Here is a 7152-nt window from a genome sequence, read left to right on the forward strand (position 1 = left end):
GCTGAATGAGTCATTGAGGCCCATGAGAAATTTCATCATCCAATCTCGTTGTTGATTCTCAAGAACAGGTGTCATGGCACCACATGAGCATGAAAGGATGAACTCAAAATTAAGAAGTTCATCAAACAAACATTTCAGTTTGAAAAAGTAAAGGCTAACAGAATCATCACCTTGAGTAAGGTTGTGAATCGATTGTTTTAATTCATAGATGCGTGGCCCATTGTTTTGGGCAAAACATTGCTTGAGTTCAATCCACAAATCATGGGCAGTGTCAACATAAACAACACTATTTTTGATTTCAAGGGACATCGCATTTTGTAGCCAAGTTATAACCATATCATTGCATTCAAGCCATGGTTCTAACAAGACATCTGTGGGAAGGGGTTCAAGAAGAGTATCATCAATGAAACCCAATTTCTTTTTAATTCTCAGTGAGCGACGTACAGTGCATGCCCATGAGTGGTAGTTTTCAGCAGTAAGGGGATGGTTGGTGAGTAATGTTGCTGGACCATTATTGCGGTGAAGAAAATAAGGACTAGAAGGGTCCTTTGGATTGCGGTTGATGGGAGGTGTTTTAGGGGGTTCTTCAGCAGCCATTGAAGGTCAGAAAAGAGAAGAAAGGAGAAAAAAAAAAAATAAGCAAGAGGGAAAAAAAAACGATGGTATATTAGTTGGCTCTTGATACCACCATGTTGATTTTGATAAACTTGGCCATTTGGAGGAAAGCAGAGGAAGCAGAAAATGCATAAAATAAAATGCAGAGAAGTTTGTTGCAGCAAGGTACAATGCTTGCACTCATTTCCCTTGATCTTGTACAGTGTACTATACTATCTATATATAGTTAGCATAAAGGAATAAAAGAATAATAATCCCTAACTAACTTGTACAATCTGCAGAAAATAGAATTACAATACGAAGCAACCCAGAACCATCTTTGCTAAGCTGGAGCACATCTGAGGTGGCTGTTATTGAGCTGGAGCATTGAGCTAAGCTGGCTTGCTGTGATATCTCTGGGCCCCGTTTGTTTAACAAAACCTAAACTATTTCATCTCAATTCATCTCAACTCATCATTACAACTTTTTCAAATTCCCATACAAAACATAATAAACAATTCAACTTTTTCAAATCTCAAAACAAAATTAATATTAAAAAAAATATTATAATAATATTTTATTCATTACTATTCAAAATATCGCATCTCATCTTATTTGAACTGTGTAACTAAACGAGGCCTTAAGGATTTTTTTTTATTTTTCTTCCATTTTGTTTTTGTAAAATGGGAATATTCTACATATATGCCTTTCGGATTAGTTCACAAATGAGGAACCAACCCGAAGTCAAGTTGCCTTACACTCTAGCTTGTATGATTAATCTTCTATGAAACTGATCTGTTTATTGAAGAATCTTGGCTTTTCCTTGTCAATAATGGTTATTCCCCAATGTGTCCCAAGATTTCCTGCAATTTATGGTTTTGTTCTTTCGTAATATATTAACTGCTTGGACTATCAGCTTTTGTTCCCTGCAACGGAGCTAACACATCTGTACGAGGAAATTGTTAAACGATAGACAGAGATGCATATTTTAGATTGTAAACTTTGAATTGAGCATTGATTAATTAGTCCTGATTTTGAAAAAAGGAAGGAAGATATTAGAGATTGTCCAATATATATATATATATGTAGCCCGGAAGGAAGGAAGCCCCTTGTTTTTGCCTTCAAACCATATATCTTCTCATTAATTACTCTTAATATGAAAGCTGAAACCATTAAAGAAAATTCTAATGTCAATCAATATCAATTTAATTTAGCCACCAATTAAATAGCATGGAATATCTATGTACACTAAATGGCTAGCAAGAGCACATGACAAATTTTTTTTCTTCTAATCTGTTTTTTCTGGGATTTTGGATGGATAGTGCTTGGGCCATACCCAAAGCAATTAATTTTATTAACTTTAGAATAGGCAGTTTGTATTCATTTTATTAATTTTATTAACTCATGATGCAGTTAATCTTATTAACTTATGAATGATACTTGCTGAAGTGAAGATTTTCATTGGAAATGCCTAAGGCATCTTGGAATGCCGTCCTTTCTGACTTTACTAGAAGCAATGCATGTAAAATGAGGAAAACATTATTTGTGAAGTATTTGTTGTATCTCTACTGCTACTCCAAAAATGTGTTTCCTTAACACTATATGTTCTTATTAATATTTTTGGGCTTATTTTTGTAATATTTTAATTTCTTATCCATTTGGTTTTTAGTTTTTAATGTCACATTGATTTTAATTTCTTATAATGTATGTTTGGTGCTTTTGGATATTGGATGCTAAATGAAATGATGACTTGATCCTGGATACTCAGTGTATACTTTTGGCATCATTGTATTTTTGTTTCTTTTGTGAATGGTATATGAAATGATGCTGCAGATCATATTGGACTGCTATGTGTCTCAAGATTGTACTTCCTAATGCATGCTATGTGTCTTAGGATTGTGCTTGATGTACCCTCAGGTGAAGCATCGATGACAAAAATATGCAAGAATGACCATAATTCTTAAGATATTAAATGTGTAACTTAAAATGGTCCACCTCAAGTGTAGCCTGCAATGGAATATTTGATGCAATTTGTATGCACATTTACTAGAGACCTCAAACCTTCTTTCAACAACTGGATTAAATTACAACTTCTACATACACATCAAATAGTTCACAATAAATCACTAATATGTGAACTGCTACATTCACAGTTAATTCTATTACAACATCAAATGACTTAACATTTTTCTTTGAACCAACAAGTGGATATAAGTAATCCCAAAAAAATTAACCATGACATTGAAATTGTAAGAACGTAAATAGTCTTCTCCAGTTTTCTCTTGCGCCTCTTAGCCTCTATTTCTAATTGATGTCGAGGGGTTTGAATATCCATTACTGATTGTATCTTTTCAATTTCAATGTTTAATCTATCAAGTGACTGTAGTAGTTGTTTGATTGTCTTTTCGCCATATTTTGGTATTTCCAAGTCATACCAACAACAACACTTGCAAGGATGCCCAACCTGCAAAATCGACATGTCACATATTAATAGATCGGAAACAATACAAAATACGCTAATCTTTCAGACCCAAAATATTTAAAATAGCCAAATAGAAATTTTTGAAGAATGTCCCATATGTGCGTATATGTTTGGCAATTTTTCCCTCCATACATGTTACAAACAAACAATGCAAAGAACCCAATAAGAGCAAGACATGGGAATCTGTTATTGCAATGTGAGTGAATCTTGGTGCATTTCATAATTAATCAATGGTAACTTCTAATGGGAGTGTCAATATAATCAGAGTCATTATACTTTTAGAACACCTGTACTCTATTGTTTTCATCAATTTTCAACTCCATGAATGACTCTATGAGGCCGCATAAATTCCAGGATTTCTACTCTTAACTTTTCAATATGACCAGGACAGAATGAAAAATGTTTTTCCATTTCAAACCATGGATTTTAAACAAAAGTTCAAGTTCAAACCATCTCAAACAACAAAATAGAAATCCATTTATCTAAATAATACTACAGAAGCCCATTTCAACCATGGATTTCAAGTAAAAGTTCATTTTCAAATCATCTCAAACAGCAAAATAGAAATCCATTTCTCTAAATAGGAGTACGAAAGCGCATTTCAACCATGGATTTCTCACAAAAGTTCAATTACAAGCCATTTCAAAGGACAAAACAGAAATCAATCTCTCTAAATAAGAGTACAGAAACCCATTTCAAACAGAATATTCATTTCCAAGCATGCCATAAGCTATAAATAAATTATCACTTTCCTAGAGCAATAAAGTGCGGAAGGGCAGAATTGAATAGTAGTAAGAAAAATTATCACTTTCCTAGAGCAAATAAATATCCGGAATTGGAAACAAAATGCTTATACTATTTACAAATCAATTGAGGGTTCAATTCAGAACTGAGATTTGCCCCGATTGTCTCACGGAGTAAACCCATTGCCCCTGGCCCGTGCGTCTCCACCCTATTCTGCTAAGTGCGATATTGCTACTGCAAATTCCACACCCCATTCATCTTTTCCCACACTCTCCCTCTTTCGGAATATCGTTCTCCCCCCAGCTAGGCAAACTAATGAAAGCAATTTTGCAGCAGCTGCCTACATAAAGGATACGGAAATGAAAATACAAAAACACACTAGATACCAGATGTTAGGAAATGGAAATAGAATGGAAAGAAAGAGAGAAAAACACAAACCATTCTTTTGGAATAGACCACTGTCTGAGGCTAGAGACAGCGCTGTTCGGGAGACGAGCGGTGAGAAGCAACACCACGGGCTGTGCGACGAAGCTGTACAGAAGAGAACCGAGCTGGGGGGGAGGGTGGGGACGCAGGGGGTGGGTTGGTGGGGGGAAATGCAAATTTTGATTTATGAAAGTCAAAACGTATAACAGGGCTGATTAAGGATTCTAAACGCACTTAAAAAAAAAAAAAAAAAGTAGAAGAAGAAGAAGAAGAAGTAAATCCACATATGCTTGGTGTGCGGTGGTTGAGCTACAACAGGAAGTTGTGTAGAAGTTCTCATTAATAATAGAGCGGCAGCAAAGTCGAAAATATGACTGACTCAGGAAAAAGCATTACGACAAATGATGATAAATGATAAACAACCTACCAAACTGAAAAGGCAGTTTTGATTTGAATTTTCACTATCACAATCCGTAAGTAATTGTCCATCGTGTGTGTGTTATTTGACAAAATGTTTTTTGATTTAAACAAACTTTTACAGATAAATTAAGTAGCTAAAAATATTAGATTTAATAGGATGCGAGTCTTTAACAATAGTTTCAAAATAAATTAATATAATACAAGAGAAATAAAAACGAAAAATCTGAAAACAAAAAATTTGACTCACGTACTTTGAAACAGTTTTTACATAATCTAATATATAAACTATTAACCTATAATTAAAAATTCCAGTAAATTATTGTATTACAACTACTTTATCTTAATTCTTAATTAAAAAAATATATAGAAAAATAACAACCAAAATATGGATTAATACGCCGGTATATCTTGCAAATTAGCTAAAATAATTAATCTTCCTTCTTGTTTCAATTGTCCAAATTTTGCGAAAGACAGTGCTACTCTTACATAGGGAGGCCACATAAACACTTTCAGAGTAGGCAAAAAGTTTTTATCTCTTTTTTATTTTTCTTTTCAGATATATTTTAAAAGAAAATTGGTGACCACATTATGTGAGAGAAGCAATTCCCTTTTGCAAAATACCTTACATTCTAGTCACTATTCTCCTCTACTCTCAAAAAGAGTTGCAGTGCTGTTATTTTACAAATATGAAAGGACAAATATGTTGTAAGAATCATGAAATTTCTATGCAAGCTATATATATAAAAGCATTCACAATATAGTTATTTTTAACTATATTTTATTAAAATATATCTCAATGGGGTATTTTGTATCTCAACAATATGGAATATATCTCGTTGATAAGCATTCTCATAAGAGCAATGCTACATACAGTCACTTTTGTGTACTCTCTGTGCACTCCACTGATATGATTGGCTGGATTAATTTTTTTTTTTAATATCCAACCAATCATATCACTGGAGTGCACAAAAGAGTACACAAAAATGACTGCATATAAAATTTTTGTTCTCTCATAATGCTAAATAAGATTTCTCACATATTCACTCTAAACCTATTAAGGAGGGAAAATGATTTCTAGAAATGCAAATTCTGTATAATTGTTTTCGAAAAAATAAAAAGGTAAGACACATCTAGTCAATTTAGATAGAGTCCTCCGGTATGGAAACCTCGTGTGGGGCTCTTTATAAAAAATGAATTTTTTCATATAAGTCACGTATGTTCTTTTTTCCCAAATAACTTACAAGAGACTGATATATATTAGAATTATTTCTAGCATTGTTTTTCAAGTGATTAACTAGGCTCAAGCAGTTTTTCTTTTCATTAGTTGAAGGCCACCTTGACTCAAGCTCACCTAAACAAATACTAACTTTTTATCTAATCTACCTTATAAAGAAGCCTTTCAAAGTTTAATTTTTATCCAATTTTGAAAATGAGGGGGCCCTTATGGTTTTGCCCCTGCATTTCATATACCATGACTAGGTACTCATGTAATGAATGGTTGAACTTCCCAAATATGTGAAAAACTTTCATTCTAATGAGATACAAGGCCTAGCTACCTCCAGTTCAAGATATTGAAAAGGGGGGAATGAATAATATGATCATCTACTAAACAGAGGCAAAATAATTGCACAAGAGAAAATTACAAAATAAATTGATACAAAGTTTGCACATTCCAAAGAATTTCACCCAGAGCTCCAAATGTTATATTCATGCTCGAACCTTTCTGCAATAAAATTAAAAAATAAAAAGTCAACAATTATATATATTTCTTAATCATCAAGAATAATTAATTGTTTAAATAATATCTATTTAGAAAAAAGTCCCAGTGAGACAAAAAATAAGAGGACTGATAGCTGCATCAGCTCCATACACCAAAAGCGTTTCAATTTCTAGTAAACTCAAGAACTGTCCTTGTCTTTGTTATGGAGAACTGATCATACAAAGACTACTCTTATGAAAGTTGGAACAAACAAGAATGGAGATTCAGATGGCTACCCAGGAACAAGTCCCATAATCATCATCAGGTTCCTATTTATCTATTCCCTCCTTCAGAAGCATCAGTTGTTGGCAGCATTCGCTGCTGCAGAAGGATTTCTCACCCCCGAAAGAGAATAGATCAATTAGATTCGAAGTTCTACACTAAGTTTGGTCTGATGACCAAAGTCCACAAACATGCTTGTGTGTTAATATATCAAAAACAAGATTAGTCCAATGAAACATGCAAGCTAGGTCAATTACCCTGGTGTCAACCATCTAAAACAGAATAGAAACTTGGATCAACATACAAAACAAATCTACGATACACAATTGTAAATGTTCAAATCAAGGTCAGTCCTACAACATAAATTCTCTCTCTGAGCACACACTGCAGAAGAAACAGAGAAGGTGACTTCTCCAACATAAATTTTCTGTGCTATCTGAGAGTTCATGCTTGTCCTTGGAAAAATGTAAATAATTTTATAAAGCTAATCTGGTTGGAGACGGAA

At 33.6% G+C, this 7152-nt stretch overlaps 1 long non-coding RNA gene across 2 annotated transcripts; it reads right to left on the minus strand.

Annotated features, from left to right (window-relative positions):
- Positions 1–2641: 2641 nt before the first annotated feature.
- Positions 2642–4698, minus strand: LOC122318244. Of its 2 annotated transcripts, XR_006244768.1 has the most exons (3): positions 4259–4618; positions 3940–4160; positions 2642–3058 (listed from the first exon to the last, which is right to left on the minus strand). It is a non-coding gene; the product is annotated as an uncharacterized LOC122318244 (long non-coding RNA). The 2 variants fall into 2 exon arrangements; XR_006244767.1 differs by having other exon boundaries at positions 2642–4160; positions 4259–4698.
- Between the last annotated feature and the right edge of the window lie 2454 nt (positions 4699–7152).

This window comes from Carya illinoinensis, chromosome 8 (assembly GCF_018687715.1).
Source record: "Carya illinoinensis cultivar Pawnee chromosome 8, C.illinoinensisPawnee_v1, whole genome shotgun sequence".
Taxonomy (NCBI): Eukaryota; Viridiplantae; Streptophyta; class Magnoliopsida; order Fagales; family Juglandaceae; genus Carya; species Carya illinoinensis.